Source organism: Zea mays, chromosome 5 (assembly GCF_902167145.1).
Source record: "Zea mays cultivar B73 chromosome 5, Zm-B73-REFERENCE-NAM-5.0, whole genome shotgun sequence".
NCBI classification, from domain to species: Eukaryota; Viridiplantae; Streptophyta; class Magnoliopsida; order Poales; family Poaceae; genus Zea; species Zea mays.
In genome coordinates, this window is record NC_050100.1 from 102,611,878 (window position 1) to 102,632,745 (window position 20,868).

Sequence of the window (20,868 nt, forward strand, 5' to 3'; positions counted from 1 at the left end):
ATGATGCAGACTCAGGCGGTTCAAGCCATCGGTCAGACTCTGGCCGCCATTCAGCAGCAGCAGCCACCACCTCAGCCTCAGATGCCTAGGGACAAGCGTGCTGAATTTATGAGAGGTCATCCCCCAATGTTCGCTCACTCTTCTGACCCCATGGATGCTGAAGACTGGTTGCGCACAGTGGAGCAGGAGTTGCATACCGCTCAGTGTGATGATAGGGAGAAAGTTCTGTATGGTCCCCGTCTGTTCAGAGGAGCAGCTCAGTCTTGGTGGGAGTCTTATCTCGCCACCCATGCCAACCCCGACATCATCACCTGGGAAGAATTCAAAGGTAGCTTCCGTCAGTACCATGTTCCTGCAGGTCTGATGACAGTGAAGAAGGAGGAGTTCCTGGCACTCAAGCAAGGGTCATTGTCGGTTAGTGAGTACCGGGATAGGTTTTTGCAGCTGTCTCGCTATGCTCCTGAAGATGTTAACACTGACGCCAAGCGACAATATCATTTCCTGAGAGGCTTGGTCGACCCTCTGCAGTATCAGCTGATGAATCATACCTTCCCCACATTTCAGCACCTGATCGACAGAGCAATCATGACAGAGAGGAAGTGCAAAGAGATGGAAGATCGCAAGCACAAGATTAGTGGACCTCAGCCTGGAAGCAGTAAGCGTCCTCGTTTCTCAGGCAATCCACCTCAGCAGTTCAGGCAGAACCAGTGTCCACCTCAGCAGCAGCAGTTCCAAAGGCAGTATCCTCAGCACCAGCATTAGAATCGCCAGAACAATCAGTCAGGAGGAGGTCAGTTCTAGAGGCAAAATCAGCAGGCACCTCGTCTTCCTGCCCCAGCAAACCAGCAGAACAGTTAAGCTGCACCAGCTCAGGGTGGAAGCAGGGCATGTTTCCACTGTGGAGAGCAAGGCCATTGGGTGATGCAATGTCCGAAGAAGGCAGCCCAGCAGCAATCAGGCCCCAATGCCCCAGCAAAGCAGAATGTGTCTCAGCCTGGAGCAGGCAACCGCTCTCAGCCACGCTATAACCATGGGAGACTGAACCACTTGGAGGCTGAAGCAGTTCAGGAGACCCCCGGCATGATAGTAGGTATGTTTCCAGTCAACTCCCATATTGCAGAAGTGTTATTTGATACTGGAGCAACGCATTCATTCATCACTGCGTCATGGGTAGAAGCACATAATCCTCCAATAACTACCATGCCAACCCCCATTCAAATTGACTCAGTCGGTGGTAGAATTCGAGCCGATAGCATTTGCTTGAATGTAAGTGTGGAAATAAGGGGGATAGCGTTTCCCGCTAATCTTATAGTAATGGGTATTCAGGGAATAGATGTCATCCTAGGGATGAACTGGCTAGATAAGTATCAGGCAGTTATCAGTTGTGATAAGAGGACAATCAAGTTGATGTCCACACTAGGAGAGGAAGTGGTGACCGAGTTAGTCCCGCCTGAGCCAAAGAAAGGAAGTTGTTATCAGATGGCTGTTGATAGCAGTGAAGCAGACCCACTTGAGATTATCAAAGTTGTGTCTGAGTTCCCAGATGTGTTTCCGAAGGACCTACCAGGTATGCCACTAGAGCGGAAAGTTGAGTTTGCCATAGAGCTTCTTCCTGGAACCGCCCCCATCTTTAAGAGAGCTTACAAAGTATCTAGACCAGAGTTGGTTGAGCTCAAGAAGCAGATCAATGAGCTGTCAGAGAAAGGATACATCCGGCCAAGCACCTCGCCTTGGGCCGCCCCTGTCCTATTTGTGGAGAAAGAAAGATGGCACCAGAAGGATGTGTATCGATTATCGAGCTCTGAATGAGGTCACAATCAAGAACAAGTACCCCTGGCCCAGAATAGAAGATCTGTTCGACCAGTTGAGAGGAGCCAGCGTGTTCTCCAAGATAGATCTGAGGTCAGGTTATCATCAGCTCAGGATTCGACCTTCAGATATTCCGAAGACGGTATTCATTACCAAGTATGGGTTGTATGAGTTCACTGTGATGTCTTTCGGTCTAACAAATGCACCGGCCTTCTTCATGAATCTGATGAACAGTGTATTCATGGATTATCTCGACAAGTTTGTGGTGGTATTTAATGATGATATTCTGATATATTCTCAAAGCGAAGCAGAGCATGCAGATCATTTGAGGATGGTATTGCAGAGATTGCTAGAGCACCAGTTGTATGCAAAGTTGAGCAAGTGTGAGTTCTGGATCAGTGAAGTCCTATTCTTGGGTCACATAATTAACAAAGAAGGATTGGTTGTGGATTCAAAGAAAGTGGCAGACATTCTGAATTGGAAATCGCCAATAGATGCTCGAGGAATCAAGAGCTTCATTGGAATGGCCGGATATTATCGGCGATTTATTGAAGGGTTTTCGAAGATTGTGAAACCAATGATAGCTTTGCTAGGCAATAAAGTTGAGTTCAAGTGGACCCAGAAATGTCAAGAGGCCTTCGAAGCGCTGAAAGAGAAGTTAAACTACAGCGCCTGTCTTAGTCTTTCCTGATGTGCATAAGCCCTTCTCGGTGTATTGCGATGCTTGTTACACCGGTTTGGGATGCGTGTTGATGCAGGAGGGAAGAGTTGTGGCTTACTCGTCCCGACAGCTGAAGGTTCATGAGAAGAATTATCCAATCCATGATCTAGAGTTGGCAGCAGTGGTTCACGCACTGAAGACATGGAGGCACTATCTGTATGGGCAGAAATGTGATGTTTACACAGACCACAAGAGTCTGAAGTACATATTCACTCAGTCAGAGCTGAATATGAGGCAACGAAGATGGTTAGAGTTGATCAAAGACTATGAATTGGAGATTCATTACCATCCAGGCAAAGCGAACGTAGTGGCAGATGCTTTGAGCAGGAAGAGTCGGGTCAATCTGATGGTCGCTCATCCGATGCCTTATGAGTTGGCCAAAGAGTTTGACAGGTTGAGTCTCGGATTTCTGAATAATATGCGAGGAGTAACAGTTGAGTTAGAACCCACTTTAGAGCGGGAAATCAAAGAAGCACAGAAGAATGATGAGAAGATCAGTGAAATCCGGCGGCTGGTTCTAGACGGCAGAGGCAAAGATTTTTGGGAAGATGCAGAAAGTGTGATATGGTTCAAAGACCGCTTGTGTGTTCCCAATGTCTAGCCTATTCGGGAATTGATTCTCAAGGAAGCTCATGAGACAGCCTATTCGATACACCTTGGAAGTGAGAAGATGTATCAAGATCTGAAGAAGAAATTCTGGTGGTACGGAATGAAGAGGGAAATCGCAGAGCATGTGGCTATGTGTGATAGTTGTCGACGGATCAAGGCAGAGCACCAGAGACCAGCTGGATTGTTGCAACCGTTGCAAATTCCTCAGTGGAAATGGGATGAAATCGGTATGGATTTCATAGTCGGATTGCCTCGCACTCAAGCCGGCTACGATTCCATTTGGGAAGTGGTGGACCGCTTAACCAAGTCAGCCCACTTCATACCTGTCAAGACCAACTATAGTAGTGCAGTACTGGCGGAGTTGTACATGTCTCAAATCGTTTGTCTTCATGGTGTGCCAAAGAAGATAGTGTCAGACAGAGGAACGCAATTCACCTCTCATTTCTGGCAGCAGTTGCATGAAGGCTTGGGTACACATCTGAATTTTAGTTTAGCCTATCATCCGCAGACAGATGGTCAGACCGAAAGAACCAATCAAATCCTTGAAGACATGTTGAGAGCCTGTGCATTGCAAGATCAGTCCGGATGGGACAAGAGGTTGCCCTATGCAGAGTTCTCCTATAACAACATTTACCAGGCCAGCTTGAAGATGTCACCATTTCAGGCGCTTTATGGGAGGACTTGTAGAACTCCATTGCAATGGGATCAGCCTGGAGAAAAGCAAGTGTTCGGGCCAGACATTCTGCTTGAAGCTGAAGAGAACATCAAGATGGTTCGGGAGAATCTGAAGATAGCGCAATCAAGGCAGCGAAGTTATGCAGACACAAGAAGAAGAGAGCTGAGTTTTGAAGTTGGAGATTTTGTCTATCTGAAAGTGTCACCGATCAGAGGAGTCAGAAGATTCGAAGTCAAGGGCAAGCTAGTGCCCCGCTATGTTGGTCTCTATTAGATTCTCGCAAGGCATGGAGAAGTGGCCTATCAGCTCAGTTTGCCAGAAGGCTTGTCCACAGTGCACGATGTCTTTCATGTGTCTCAGTTGAAGAAGTGTCTGCGTGTGCCAGAAGAGCAGTTGCCAGTGGAAAGTCTGGAGGTCCAAGAGGATTTGACCTACATTGACAAGCCAGCGCAGATCCTTGAGACTGTAGACGGAGTCACCCGAAGGAAAACTATCCGAATGTGCAAAGTTAGATGGAGTCACCACTCTGAAGAAGAAGCAACCTGGGAGCGTGAAGATGATCTGATGGCCAAGTACCCTGAACTCTTTGCTGGCCAACCTTGAATCTCGAGGGCGAGATTCTTTTAAGGGGGATAGGTTTGTAACGCCCTGAATTTGGGGGTAGAATTTTTTCTTCTTTTTACTCACCAAATTCAGGGGTTACTCTCTTTCCTTTTCCCGTTTCGCTCCTTCTTCTCAATTTCAAAGCAGTATAGTGACGGGTGTCCGTGCCATGTGTAAACAAAACCTAAGTGTCATGGGTGTTGCATCATGTTGAAGCATATTTTCTTGGTCTGATGTCGTGATTAGTCGCGTGTTCGTCTCGTTCCGTTTCGGATTTCGGTTTGTGATCGGATTCCGTTTAGTGGTCGTGCGTGTCGTGAGTTTAGATCCACGGTGTGGCCCAGCCCGGCCCAGGCCCGCCTGGTCCGGCCCGCGCCCCTGGCGCCCGCTGCCCTCCCCATGCGCGCCCCCCTCCCCCTGGTCCATTTGTCTCATTTGATTTCTCTCGTGCAGTAACCTCCCTCTCCCTCTTCCACCTCTCTCTCTCTCCCTGTGGTGCCCTAGGGTTTGGAGACGGTGATCGCCGGAGTTTGGATCCCCGAGGTGAGTTTCCCCTCCCCTTCTCTCTTTCTCTCTCTCCTTCCCCCTCCCCTTCTTCTTTCCCGCGCGGCCTCCCTGCCCGCACCCCGCGTCGCCCCTCGGCCCCCTCGCCTGCGCCGCCCCTCGGCCCCTGCTCCCACGCCGCCCTCGGCCCCACGCCCAGCGAGCCCTCCCCGCCCCCGGCGAGTCGCTTCCCCAGCGAGCCCCACCCCGGTGGCCTCCCCGCGCGCCCTCCCTGCGCCCGGCGAGCCCCCTCCACGTCGCGCGCGCCCCCGGCGACCTCCCCGCGCGCCCTCCCCGCATTCGGCGAGCCCCCTCCCCGTCGCACGCGCCCCCCGGCGAGCCCCTCCCCGCGCGCGCCCTCTCCGGCCCTGGCGAGCCCCGCCCCGGCGAGCCCTCGCTCCGCCGCCACTACAAGAAATTTGTCCTTTTATGACAAAATACCTAATGACAAGGTCAGTTATCGTCATATAATGTCACATAATATGATGGAATTTTTTGAGTCGTCATAATTTCATGAGGCCATGAAGATTTTATGACGATAGTGTTTTTTTTGTCACATAAGGGTACGAAGATTCGTCATATATTGTCAGGTGCCAGAAGCCGGTAGACGGTTTTACTTTTATGACGCTTAGATGTGCCTTTATTTGGCGGCGTCACTTTATGTTTTTTTCCAAAAAAAGGACCGTACCCCTTTCTGTTGACCGCATTCACTTTCCCATCTCCCGCCCAAGATGACCAAAATTTCCCTCCTGTCTTATCCTCTCGGCTGCTCACCTCCGCGTCCGCCCCCACCACCACGTGCCCACCCCCAAAACCCCCACAAACCCTAGCCGCCGCCAGCAAGGAATGGCCGCCCTCCTACGGCTCGCCGCAGCCCGATCCGCCCTCCCCCGGCGCACCCTCGCCCCACACCGGAGGCTCGCGGCGCCCGCGGCCGTCGCGATGGAGGAGTGGTGGTCTGACTGGGAGTAGGACGGCGAGGAGGAGGCGCGCGCCTCGGCGCCGGCTGCCGGCCTTGACCCCGCCAGTGGGGGCCCCTGGGGTGTGCAGTGGGTCGTCATGGGCCGCCCTGGCCCGCAGAAGCACGCCCATGCCACGCGCCTCGCCGAGGTGCTCGCCATGCCCTACTTCGCGGAGATCTAGCCCTTGGGTTTCGCCAGCGGCGAGGCCTAAGTCATCGGCGGCGAGCGAAAGTCCACTAGCGGAGGAAGAGGGGGGGCAGCTGAGACGAGGAGGCAGCTATGGGGCAGCAGTCGCTGATCTATGCGTTCGTGGCCCATGGCACGGTCATACTGGCCGAGTACACGGAGTTCACCGACAACTTTACAACCATCGCCTCCCAGTGCCTCATGAAGCTCCCCGCAAGCAACAACAAGTTCACCTACAACTGCGACGGCCACACCTTCAACTACCTCGTGAAAGACGGATTCAGTGAGTTATCCTGCCTTCCCCAATATTCCTTTTTGTTGCCCTTGCTTGCGATTCGTTGTCAGGATGCATCTGATATGTCCTGATTTTTGGTCACTTGTGTGTAGATCTTCTAAAGTTGGCTGTTACGCGGTTAGGTCGTTTTGATTGCAGTTGGTGATCATGTTTGTACAGTTCGTTTTATGTGGGAAATGGGAAGCATGCTCCTAGCTGCGTGTGCCTTAGTTACTCTTAGTTACCTGGTGATGCCTTAGATGGTAGGCATTGTTTTAGAGTCGAGTTTTACAGTATTTCTAGACACGTGTAGTACTGTGGTATTTGCTGAATCTTGCTAATATTTAGTATTGGACCATTAAACATTAATGTGTGTATGTGTTGCTTCACATGCTAAAATGGTGTATGTTCTCACAACTTAAACTAGCCAATGGCTGATGCCAAAAGTTTTACATTACGAACATGGTTCCATTATCCGTCTCTCTCTTTTTTTAACTTTTTTATAAAATAACTCAACAGTGCTTGACTACCACCCTGGCATAAAGCGCCACACTTCTCAAGAACTTGATTTGTGTTGCAATAGTGCCATGTCGGTCAATTTTAAATTTTAAAAATTATAAATTTACAAGTATACTGCTCTACTTTGCTTTGCAGCATACTGTGTTGTTGCTGTTGAATCAGTGGGGCAACAAATTCCCATTGCTTTCATGGATAGGGTTAAGGAGGATTTCACAAAAAGGTATGGTGGCAGGAAAGCTGCTATTGCTGCGGCTAACAGCCTCAACCGAGAGTTCAGGTATGTATAACCAAGGTCTTGAAATCAGCGATTATATTGTTGTTCCTCTTAAAACAATATGTACTTTCTGCAGATTAAAACTTAAAGAGCACATGTAGTATTGTGTGGATCACCCTGAAGAGGTTAGCAAGCTGGCCAAAGTGAAGGCACAAGTTTCTGAAGTTAAGGGTGTTATGATGGAAAACATTGAAAAGGCATGTTTTATGGATTGGTCAAGCTATACAATCTAACTGTTGGTATTGATGGCCACTGTAAGAATGTTCTGATTGTTTTGTTTCCCAAATGCAGGTCCTAGATCGTGGAGAGAAGATTGAGCTGCTTGTTGACAAGACTGAGAATCTGCGCTCACAGGTTTTCATAGGGGAGACTGGTGGTCAGCGTGGTGTTTGGGCGTATGCTTCTTGCTTTGACTCTCTAAGACGCCTCTTATTTTTGTTAAATTTTCAGTAGGGACTTTGATTATGTTTCATCAACTGGTGTGAATATCCACTGGATGGGCAAGCAAGTTTTCAAGGACTAGTGTTATAGGAAATGGCATCATACTATGCAGTCAAATCTGCTTGTTAGTATGTTAGGTTTATTATTAGTTCTTTCACCCGTTCAGCATTGTTCAATTTTGGGTTATATACAGGGCTTGGATTGAATGAAGAGGTTCGACGAAGCTAAAGCCGAACTTGAGGAAATTGTTCACTACCTACGAGATCCTAAGGTGAATTGTTTTAGTCAGGCACACTATTTGTCTGTGATGATGGATGAGATAGAACAATGATTAACATTATGTCTAGTCCAATATGCCCATTATTTGACTATGTTGTATTGTTGTTGGCATATACCAATATTTCATGGCAAATCTTATATCCCAAGTTTTTTATATGCTCAACAGGCTGCACTTGAAGAAATATTATATCAGTTTGAGGAAAAACTCCAAGCTGAAAGAGAGGAAGCTGCTAGGAAGCAGGAAGAGTTGCAAGCACAACTACAAGCTCAACAGGCTGCACTTGAAGAAAACCAAAGTTTGTTGCGCCAGGCCCAAGAGGAAGTGAAGGGGATGCATACCAAGTTTGAAGAGACCAATGCACTGCTACGAGCTGTCCTGAAACTTCAGAAAGATTGAGGTAGGGATGCATACCAAGTCTGAGGATGATGCCTTTGCTTAAGGTTTTTCTACCTTGCTAGAACATATCTGTGGTTAGAACTTTGTCAGAACTACGTGCAATCTGTTTGAATGCTTCAAACCTTTGTGGTGGAACCTTTGTATGTTTGAACCTCTGTTGTGGAAGAACTAGTGTGCTGGAATTGTGTATGACTTGTGATGAGAATGTTGTGTATGATGGCTTTTCTGTGTATTATGATTCTGTGAGCTATCATGAAAGCTCAGTGTGTCGTCACTGTATGTGGGTGCCATAAGTGACGATCCCAACTTTAGGTGACGCGTTGACTGGAAAAAATGTGACAGATAACACCGTCATATATAGCAACAATATGTGACGGACGAACGCAGCCGTCACAAAAGGTGATGACATTATGTGACGGTACTCTGAACAGTCATCACAAGGTACATAATGTGACGGTCGTTATATGACGACCCTTATGACGCAACATTTTCGTCATAAGATGCTTTTTATGACCAATTTTGTACTAAACATAACACTTTACTTTTATCATACAAAACCATTTTTTGTAGTGCACGGCCCCTCCCCGGCGGCCCTCCCTGCCCGCGCGCCCTCCCCCGGCGAGCCCCTCCCCGCGCGCGCCCTCCCTGGCCCCGACTTGCCCCGCCGCGGCCCCTCCCCGGCGGCCCTCCCCTGCCCGCGCCCTCCCCTGCTCCCTGACGAGCCCGGCCCCCGTGCCCCGCGCCCTGCGCCCTGGCCGCGCCCCGCCGTGCCTCGGCCGCGCGCCCGCGGCCACGCGCCCCCGGCCGTGCCCTGCCCGCACCCTTGCGCGCCCCTGCTCGCGCCCGTGCCCAGCCGACTGGCGTCCCGCGCGCCTGCACAGTTCGCGTGCCCTCAGCACGCGTAGCGTGCTCTCGCGAGTGCGACCGTAGTCGCGCTGCGTTTAACCCTCGTTTTAATCCATTTTAATTTTAGTTTAGTCGATGTGCTGCGTCGCGCGCTTCATCGCGCGACGATTCTTTTAATTTATATTTATTAAAGTGCTGTGTTGCGCGCTTCGTCGCGCGACGATTTGTTCTAAATGCAGTTCTGTTAACATAAGCCGTCATGCGTTTCGTCGCGCAACGCTTAACGTTTATCTATAATTAATGCAAGAATCTCGTTGCACGCTCTGTCGCGCGGCAGTCGTTCATTTCTTAATTCAATTTAAATGTTGTGCCGCGCGTCTCGCCGTGCGACCACTCCCTTTCATTCATCTTTATTTATTTATAATGATTAAATGTAGAACATGACCTTACTTTATGCTAAACGCAGTGGCCAAATTAATACCCTTCTGTTAAGCGAGTGATTTAATTTATAATTATGTAACGTGATCGCTTCTCGACTCTAGACTCAATTGTCTTTTCCACTTTCTGTCTTAACGATAATTGCGGGCCCCGCGTTGAACGTCTGTTTGATTTTTGTTTTCCATTGTATGGTGTACAGTTCTTTTGTATTAAATGTGTGGAATGTATGTTTGAACTCGTATAGAGAACGATCTGGTTGAAGAGTCTGAGGAACTCGCAGGAGAAGCCCCTGAGCAGCAGCTGGTTGGTGGAGGCAAGTGTCCCTTGACCTATCTTTGTCATATACATTCTATAATTCACTTCCCGCATTTACACAGTTATACCTAAGGATTGACTAGCTTTTGTTATCCATGTCCTTGTTTACCTATTTGGGTTGGATTATTATTGTTTAGCTTTATGCTATTGCTCAACTCTAATCAATGAACATGATGAGATTTATCAATGATACGTTGTTTCCCTCCTTTATTATGATGTTATACCTGTGGCATTCAAGGGGGCTCGAGCGGTTTCTCGAGTGCCTCTCCGTAAGGACCTATTCGTTGGATGATCGCCCGGGAACACAGTGCAACCATGAGGGTGGAATGGGATGCCCTTAGCTGAATAATTAGAGGAACCGGGGTGTAGTTCGCTTATCTGTCGTGCCGTTAATGGGGTTTGGTGTATGCGGCTCGCTCTGCCAAGTTTGGGTTCGCCCCTTGGGGAGGAGTGCGGTGCATTTAGGAAACCTAACGGGCGGCTACAGCCCCGGGGAATCTTTGTAAAGGCTACATAGTGATGCCCTGCTGGGTCACCTTGGTAGTGATCAATGGAGAGTCATGATCTCCGGGCAGAAAGGGAATCACGGCTTGTGGGTAAAGTGCGCAACCTCTGTAGAGTGTATGAAAACTGATATACCAGGCGTGCTCGCGGTTATGAGCGACCAAGGGAGCTCCATTGATTAGTGGTACTTGATCAGAGATGTTCGGATTACAGGTGGTAATGAGATTGATGGTTTTTGGTATTGACTCTAGTAATGGTAAGTGGTATTCTTTCCATTTGGAAAGAGTATGTTTGGGTTAATAACGTGGGTTAAATCTAAAACTTGGCTTTCTCTACTAGTAATAATAATCTGACCAACTAAAAGCAACTGCTTGACTTACCCCCACATAAAGCTAGTTCACTACAGCCAAACAGGATACTTGCTGAGTATGTTGATGTGTACTCACCCTTGCTCTACACACCAAACCCCCCCCCCCATCCCCAGGTTTTCAGCATTGCAACCACTGCTCAGGAGAAGATGAAGCCGTGGAAGGAGACTTCTAGGAGTTCCAAGATTACGACGAGTTCTAGGCGTGGGTTAGCGGCAACCCCCAGTCGGCTGCCTGTGAAGGCCGCGTGTATCTATGTTTCTTTTCCGCACTTTGATTATTGTAAAGACTATGTGGACGTCTCAGACATATGATGTAATCGACTATTATTCCCCTTTTATATTATAATTTGAGCACTGTGTGATGATGTCCAGTTATGTAACTGCTGTGTACGTGAATTGCTGATTCTGGCACGTACATGGTTCGCATTCGGTTTGCCTTCTAAAACCGGGTGTGACAGGGACCCCGGATAAACCACTTACAACCAGGATCGCAAGATTAAGTAAACACAAATCACACACCAATAATTTGCAGCGGAAATCTTATTACCAAATTTTACAAGTTACATCAAGTTTACATTGTACATGATCGGAGTGATCACAAAAGTGATTCAAGGAAATAACTTTGAACTATTATAGATTATTTATAGTTTTAAAATATATGCTAGCTCAGTGACAATCCTCAATAAGAAGTATAGAAGAAGTACTTAGACTTATAAGAAGGTCGTGCCCACTGGCGCTTAACACCAATCACAATCAAGTGACTCGTAACCTATAGCAACAATGGGATATAACCCTAAGTACGCAAGTACTCAGCAAGACTTACCTGACTAAAGAAAAGACTCTCAAGGGTATGCTGGTTTTAAAAGGATTCAAGGTATGGCTTATCAAGAATCAAGGACTCTGTTTGCAGAAAAGTTTACTATGAGTGGATCCTTAAAATCCATTTTTACTTGTCAAGTTAAGTCAAAACCTGAATCTAGAGTTCTTTGTACCCTAGTTCAAGCACTTGGCCTAGACTAGCCGTCTTTTTATCATCCCTTCAGTTCACTGGATTGCTATGTGTAGGGCAGTGACCAAGTATTTATGTCCGAGAAGTAACGGCGATCCGAATCGATTAATACCCAGCTGGGGATCTCCAATCACACGACATATGTAGCACTTAACCCTTGCATATGTCAACTCGCCACCGGGGTTCTTAAGACCAGATCAGGTTCACGCCAACCGAGAGCACAGATACACCACCGTCTAGCCTCTTGCCACGGAGGGTGCACGCTACTCTCGCCATCACTCCACTCCCATTGCGTGTTGTCTTATTCTGGTATTAGTCTGCCCGACGCAAAACTTACCCATGAGGAGGCATGTGACCAGTTAAAGGGTCCTCAATCATCAAGCCTACATCGACACGGTCCTTAATCGACACAGACGGAGACACTACACCGAGACTCTCTTCTTGTGCAAGTCACCCGCCCGGTCTCAGCTTTATCATTTCAACCCAAAGTTTGGTACCTGTCAGAGGTACATATTTTCCGATGTTGAACCCATCACACCCATGATGGATCCACCATCTAGTTTTATTTTTGAAAACATCTCATCCCACTTGAAGCATCATCTTTTGTCAAAACAAACCATTTTGTTTTTCTAGAGCAAGACTAAGCATAAATAAAACCTTTTTATAAAACAAGTGATCAAGGAAAGGTAATCAATCTTCCAAGGAAGGACATACAGCAATTGTTTAGCACACAACTCCTATCACCTAATGCATCAAGCAAGTGAGAAAGATTTTAAAATAGCAAGGAGGTGGTAAATGCACCGGGGCTTGCCTGGATAACACTAGGTTAGTGTTGTTAGACGACGTCCACTTCGCGATCATCTTTTGTTCTGATACTTGTTTAGTCTGTCCATCTTCAATTCCGTTCATCAGCACCATCTTGTGGTCGACTCAGTTCTGGTTCTCCGCATCACGTGGTTAATTCACGTACCTGAATGAAATGCATTATGCACATGAATGCATATAGATAGGAATATTACAAACCTAAATAGTGTTATGCGATAGCGAATTAAACACCTAGTGACGAACCGTCGTACCATTTTATACAAAAACTCTAGTTATCGACTTACGACTAAGCGCATGATTACACTTCTCTAAATTAACTGAATCTAACGCAAACACCATGAAACAACAAACTATACAAATTTAATACGATTGGCCTAACACAACTTATCAGCTAATTAATTAAATTATAAACTTATCTCTCGCTTTATAAATTATACCACATCGCTCACAAAGAACTATTTTAATTTTATTTCACACCTCACATATTTTATATGTCAACAATTAATCAAACATTTCAGGTTTGACCACCAAAATATCCTACAAAATCAATGACAACAGCCTTATCGAATAATCATTTGGATTACTAAATCAATTCTTCACGCTATTAATTCTCCTCACTCCTCAGCAAAGAGCCAATTTAAACCTATTCGACATATGCATCCACCACATACTACCTGCGATGCATTTTAATAATCATTTAATATAACCACGACCGTATTTATCAGCTATATGAGCGAGACACTAACTTATTATTCACTTAACCACTCCTCACATAATAATCAATTTAAACTTGCTTTATCCGAATTCTTGAGACCGTTTGACGATGCAAGGGATGTTGACGAGTTGGAGGCTTCCAGGGTCGAGCACGACAGAGGGCTTCGGAGCTCAACGCAAGTGGCACACAACTGACAGATAGATCGTCGGGATCGACGGGCACGTCGCGGACGCGACATGGACGCGACATGGATTAACGACGAGGAGCAAGGGGGTGTCACAGCACATGAAGGACGACACGAAGATGTTGGGCACCGACTACGACGTGCGTGCAGATTCCTAGGACTCGAAGAGCTGGGCAAAGCCGAGAGCCAACCCCATGTGGCACCAATGACAACGCGAACTCGCAAAGTTTTCCCGCTGCACATAGAACGCCGGTACGGCGTCACGGCAAACTCCAAACATCGACGGTGAAGATCTGAGCACAAGTAGGTCGGGCGCGACGAACACGGGCGACCAGGCAAGCAGCGATGGCCGGTCCAGCCCGGAACACGAGCAGGGCGGACCCGGTGTCCAAACGCCAAGCCCGGGCGGACTGGACAAGCCGGCATGGGGCGCAGTTCGACATCGAGGAAACGAGCACCACTGGCGGCCGAACGCTGGCGGCGAACTACGGATGTGACGCGACAGAGAGACACGGCGCAGTGGAGTTGGACGAGCGCAGGGCGAGCAGGGAGGAGCGACCGAGCTAGGCTGCGGCGGGGAAACTCGACGGCAACGCGATGGAGAAGAACTGAACAGGGAGCTCCGGCCATGGACGGAGCTCGAGTACCAGGGAGGAGCTCGGCAAAGCACCGGATCAGGGGGAGCAATGAAGGTGCCGAGCAGAGGCGCGCGCGGCCGGGCGAACCAAAGGACGCGGAGACAGAGAGGAGCGTTCGGCCAGAGGAAAGCAGGGAACGCCGAGCTGGAGAGCTGCGCGGCTGGGGAAGGGGCGAGCCAGCAGAGGGAGCGAGGGCGAGCAGGGCGCGCAGGGGCGAGCTCGGCAGGGCGCGAGTGAGCCGAGGAACGGGCGCAGGAGCAGGCGCGGCATGTGTCGCGTGCAGAGGGAGAGAGAAGCAGGCACGGTGGAGAATAGAGAAGAATAGGGGCGCGCGTTAAGGCTGGAGCAGGAGCACGCCGGCGAGCTCGCGCGGCCGACTAGCAGAGCAGGAGGGAGCTCCGGCCGGACTTGGCAGAGGAAGCTGGGGGGTCGCGACTTCCACGGCCGAGCAGAGAACCGGCATGGGCGCGCAGGGAGGACACGAGAGGGAGAGGACGGCCAGGCGCGGCCGGGCTGAACTCCGACTAGGCGCGCGGAGAAGAAGGAGTAGAGGAGATGGACGCGCGCTGGAGAAGATAAGCAGAGAGAGACGCCGTGGAAAAATCTTCAGGTGAACAGCGGCTGGAAATATCAGGGGTAGGGGCGGCGGGGGATCAGGGAGAGGAGATACTTTTTCCCTTTTTTATTTTTCTTCCTTTTTCTTTTTATCGAAAATCACTGATATTTTTAAATCAAGATTTTTAGCGACGATAAAAGAGTCGATGCGCAATACGGCAAACGGCTATACACATTTCAGTCTAATGATTTAGCGAACTAGATCATTTACCAATTACTTGTTGTCAGTACTAATTACTGTGGTCTGGTTTGTTCCGGACAGGATGTAAATGGACCGAATTAAACGAATCGGCTTCGGTATTTTAATCTGCATTTAGTCTCGTCTGATTTTACGATTCTCACCAGCTGTCGATCATTTGCTTTAACGTCAAGGATCACATGCTGAGAGGAAAGATTCACTTAATCAGCTGGCGCATCGTTCTGTTCGGACAACGCGGCTCCAAATTGTTCATAAAATCAGAAGTCTTCTGATTTTTGTATTTACTTACGCGCGTGATTTGAACAGTTCAAAATTCGCCAGCGATGAAGATTCGATAATCCAAAAGTTTCTCGACCCTTTTTAATTGCGTAGATTATCGAAATAAAAACGACACCAAACTTGAATTTTTGTGAGATGATTAAATTCCAAGCTAATCGAGATTTCTCGAATAATCTTGGTAATCGGAGATGGGATTAATACCGAAATCGTTATTTACCCCGGCCTTTCTTACTTATGTCCATAATCGTTGTTTACGTACCGTAACACCTAGGGTGTTACAATGTTGAGTTTTTGTTTGTTGCAATTTATGCTTGAAATAAAAAATTTAACTCGTCTCTAAATTAGACTTGAATTTTAAATTTAAAATAGAAAGCAAAAATTAGAAATATAAGCTAATATAATGGATCTATGTATTGTTGGGGACTTGTTCTCAAATGCTATGAATTAAGAACAAGGCAACACAAAATGTTAATGGTTAAAGTCCTTCTTCCTTCGAAGCATTATCTCTCTTAGGATATAATGATCTTCAGACGAAGGTTATGAAGGACGTACCTTCATCATCGCAGTATATATTAATGGAAGTAGAAGCATATGAAACATGAGAAATAACATGAATAACCATATAACACTATTCATATCCCTTTATTATACCATCATGAATGAACATGAACAATATTGAATTACATTTATACCTTCGGCTTGACAGAAGGCAAAAGTCCAAGTGTGACGCACGAATGAATACAAGTCAGCGTGAACAGTACGAGAGTACTATTCATCTATTTATAGGCATAGGACGCAGCCTGTGCAAAATTACATTCATGCCCTTTATGTTTACTATCGTCTTGAGGACAATTTATCGAGGACTAAATAGCCTTTTCCTCTTTAAGTCGATTCCATTTTCTGCTGTTGAGTCAAAGCTTCCCTGCACGTAGCTTCAGAACTGATTCAACCTTCGTCCTGACCATGCTTTTCATATTGTGTACAACTTCACTCCGAGTCCGAAGGTTCCTGTACATATATTATACTTGGGAAACATTGTTAATCGTGTTTTTGAGGACCTTCGAAAGACGAAGGCCCCCAACAGTAGCCCCTCGTAGTATTAATTTATTATAGCCACGAATTCAGACTGTGACGTGAATGAAGGCCTTAAGCCAAAGGTCCGAAAAAACACCTTCCCTTTACTAGAATAGTGACAGTCAATGACAGACGGGCCCTCCAAGTTGCAACGCACTGGGCATATAAATATGAACCATAGCGGCAGCATTTGATACGTCATTTCTGCCGTTTGCGTTATTTTCTCAAACTTTTAGCTCTTGCTCATTAGTTCTTGCCTGATTTTCGAGTTTTTAGAGCTTCGGTTAGACACGTTTGCTCCAAGTTCGAATAGAAGAAGATGAGTGGAGAGAAAAAGATGACTGAAGAGAAGAAAACAACCGAGGAGATGGAGCTGTATGAAGAGAAAAAAGTTGCAGATCCTTTCATCGCTGGATTCTATGAGTCCATGGTAAAAACAGATACAGAGAAAATTACTAAGGAAATCATGGAGGGTTTATCCGATGAATCTGAAGACAGTGATAGTTATGACGCGAAGAGTGGGGATGAAGATTCTAAGAATCGACTGTGGCGCCCAAGACATACTATCTTCAGAAAACCGACTATCAAGCAAAGTCATATTGATGCCATGAGGGGGAGATATTTTCGCCACATGTCTATTGTCAGAGTTGGAGGAGACAGTACTGCCCCTGCTCCGGAGGAAAACGAAGTTGTTATTTACCGAAGCTTCTTGAAGGCAGGCCTTCGGTTCCCGCTGAGTAAATTTGTGGTCGAAGTATTAAAGATATTTCAAATCTTTCTCCATCAGATTACCCCTATGTTGTGAATGGCCTTGGAATCTGTCCAATTTCCTTCAGCCCTTCTAGCAGCCTCTTGGCTTCCATGCACAATAATAGGATCCTGGTGAGATGGTATCTTCATACATAGATATGCTGGATGAAGTATTGCTTCGAAAGCATTCAATGTCCCTCGTCCAATGATTGCATTATAAGGATAATTCATGTCTATGATGTCAAATACAACTTGCTCTATTCTGGTATTGTGGACATAACCGAAGGTGATTGGCATTGTTATTTTTCCAAGTGCCACTATCTGCTTCCCTCCGAAGCCACACAGGTGGTGCGTTGCATCATATATTTTGTCATCCTACTCTTGCATTTGTCTGAAGGCTTTTGCGAAGATAATGTCTGCTGCACTACCTGTGTCTACGAGGACATTGTGAACCAAGAACCCTTTGATAACACATGATATGACCATGGCGTCATTGTGAGGGTAATCCTTAAGCTGAAGGTCTTCTTGAAAAAATGTGATTGGTACATGAGACCATTTGGACTTGATGAAGGGTCCTTGCACTCTGACATGTTGTACCCTTCTCTGTGCTTCCTTCTTCGGCTTCTTATTGGCTGGTCCAGAGCTTGAACCGTCTGTGATTGGGAACACTAGCTTCGTAGCCAAAGGTGACACAGCTTGATCACCTTGCGAAGCCATTATCGTGGTCGCGGAAGTGAGTTCACTGGAGGTGGGCGCCAATGTTGTTCACTTGTTCTCAAATGCTGAGAATCAAGAACAAGGAAACACAATTGTTAGACATTAAGGACCTTCGTCCTTCGAAACATTATCTCATTCTGGATATAACGATCATCAGACAAAGGTCATGAAGGACACGCCTTCATCATTCATAAAAATAAGAGTTTATAGACACGATAGATGTTACCCATTCATATATTTATTACATGATAAACATATAAACATTAACATAATTTATATTACATTGATACCTTCTGCTTGTTTGAAGGTGATGATGCGAGGGCAATTACAATCCAGTGTGAACAGTATGGGGGTATTGTTCACCTATTTATAGACACAGGACACATCCCGAGTAAACATACATTTATGACCTCAGCATATACTTATAATCCTAGTACAAAACATCAGGGATTAACTAGTCTTTTCCTCTTCAACTCAGCATGATGCCTGACCTTCGTCATCACCTTAAGCCGAAGATGTTCACCTTCGGCTTTCCCACACATATTCGTTGTAGCTTCAACATTCGTTCTTGTCACCTGTAGACAGTATCTTCATCTTGAGGACCTTCGACAGAGAAGAAGACCCCAACAGCTCCATCCTCCGAACTGGTATGCAATCACAACGTTGGATCCGAAGGCATTGTCCGAGATCCGCCCACGCCAGCCCCCAATCCTAGCCATCCGCAGCGAGATCGACAGACCCAATCCTATTCCGTGAAGGGGTAAGAATAGATCTAATCCAGGCCATCCGTTAGCCGATCGATGGCTAGGGACTCATCTTATTCCCTTAGCTGCCCAGCTCCATGGCGCGCGCGGACTGCAGCGGTGGCTGCGACGCGGCACCAGTGACCATCCATCCTGGTGCCCGGTGAACCATCCCATATGCCCCTAGCGCAACACAACATAGAACTTCTTGCGAATAGGTTAGGGACAACTCACCGGTGTTTAACGTAGCAGAGAATCTCGACCACGGTAAAGGGCGGAAACAGGGTAATGCCTGCCTTCCGGCGAGAAATTCCAGTGCCACCCGCTTCCCCGCCTGCGGTCTTCAAGTCGAGCACCCACACCGGTAGGCGAATTCCCACGGCCACTTGCCGAGGCCACAGGGATTTTCGGGCAAGATCACGGGCGCGGCAGCTTCGACTACTCTCGCCAATGACAATGGCGTACCAAGGTCAAGGGCTGAGCTATGGGGTGGGCGAGGCGGAACAACGGAGGCGCGGTCGCGGCAGGCATATATAGGAGCAAGGAGAGTCCGAGGCGGATCTAGGGAATCCCATTGGCTTTGATCCGAGTTTTGCGGATTGAATAGAGCGACAAAGTTTTTGGTTGAGTGGAGATGATGAATCTGGACAGTGTGGCCCCCATGACAGAGGCAGAAGTCCGATGCGTACGTGTGAGGATGGGTGGCTAGCGCTAGGGCCCCACCGGTCAGTGTTCGGGTTCTCACCGGCGCTCGCGAAGGGTTTCTGACGAGGCGGGACCACCCATCAGCGCAGAGGTGACCGGGTGCCACGGGCGCGCGAGGAAGGGAGTTGGGCCGAGCGACCGACTCGGCCCGTGCGACTGGTGGCTTTGAAATGGGCCGAGGTATGAGGAAACCGGCCCAGGTGGTCTTTTCCTTTTTCCTTTCTCTTTTCTTTTTTCCATTTTCAAATTCAAATTTACCAACTTAAATTTGTCTCCCGAATTGGGATACAAATGCAAAAATACAAGAACTTCAGCATGAGGTGTGTGGGGGATAGATATCCCCTGGGTCCACTAAAGAAGTAAAAGGCCTCACGAAAGGCCCGAGGGCCCAATAATTCGTAAGGTCATTCTTTCGTGGGCCTGGGGAAAGACAACCAACAAAGAAGAGAAGACGTGAGACCAGATTGGTGCAAGCCCGGACAGCCCACATCGTCGAACGAGTAAATCGCAACGGAGACCCGACTTTCCCGCGCTGAAGCCCCCATGCAATGGAGCCATGCGAGGATAAGTCGGCGAGGGTTACGTAGGGATAAACTCAGGAGGTTCACTACCTTTTAGCTACTTGTTGTTATCATACCCACGTGTACTGCCCTACGGTCGAGTATATAAGGCCTAGGGGGCACCCCTTCAGAAGGATCGACCCTGTTTGACATAGCCACCCACGTAAAACTCTTTGCGCCCTCTATCAGAGAACCCTCTTGTAACCACGCTCATATACTCACCAGGACGTAGGGTGTTACGCACTTCTAAGCGGCCCGAACCTGCAAATCTTGTCCATTGTCCCTCGTGCAATCGGCACGAACCATTTTGCTACAGTCGTTGACACCGTCCTACTCCTAAAAACACCTTGAGGGGCAACCCCGGGTGTGCGGTCGGACCCAAAACACCGACAGCTGGCGCGCCAGGTAGGGGTTGTGTCGACGATCCAAGCTAGCTCAATGGCCGTCACCTTCCACAACAAGATCGCCGTGCGTCCCGGATCTGTATTCTGCTTCGGGACAATCTCGTCCGTAGCGGATGAAGAAGGAATTCTACACCGCCTCGCAGATCTGCCGGAACAGAAGTCTCCTCCAACAAACTCCGAAAATGCTGGAAAGACGCTACCTCCGGCTCTTCGGAAAAAGATCGTCTCCGGGGAGGCTGGAGCTGGAAGCTCGCTGACCCGGAAGACTCCGCTGTCCACTTCCCCGACGAAAGAATGGACACGGGTCGTGAGAAAGAAGGAGACCAGGGAGAGGCAAGTCGTTCTTCCCGTTCCTCCGGCCTCAAAGGAGAACGGAAAGAAAATCGCCGCGACAGCAGTACCGTTCTACCCCGACGTCCTCTTCATCGGGAGAGCAGAGTCGCCCGCCGTCTCTGACGATGAACCGACCACGCCTGGAGAAGAACCACCTCAGCGAGAATCCTGCCGACGAAGAAACCGACGCAGGAACGTTCGGCGACATCACGCAGCCGGAGAACGGGATCCGGAGCAGCCTGTCTCGCGAGACGAGGTCTCAGAGATAGGAGAAACTTCGGAAGAACGCGTCTTCAGGGAACGAAGGAACTCCCGACGACGTGATCGCCGGCGGACTCAGGAGCAAGCCGAG

The 20,868-nt window shown here is 48.1% G+C and overlaps 1 pseudogene; it reads left to right on the forward strand.

Moving 5' to 3' along the window:
* Positions 1–6,189: 6,189 nt before the first annotated feature.
* LOC103628365 (vesicle-associated membrane protein 721-like) lies at positions 6,190–8,293 on the forward strand (annotated as a pseudogene).
* Positions 8,294–20,868: the final 12,575 nt, after the last annotated feature.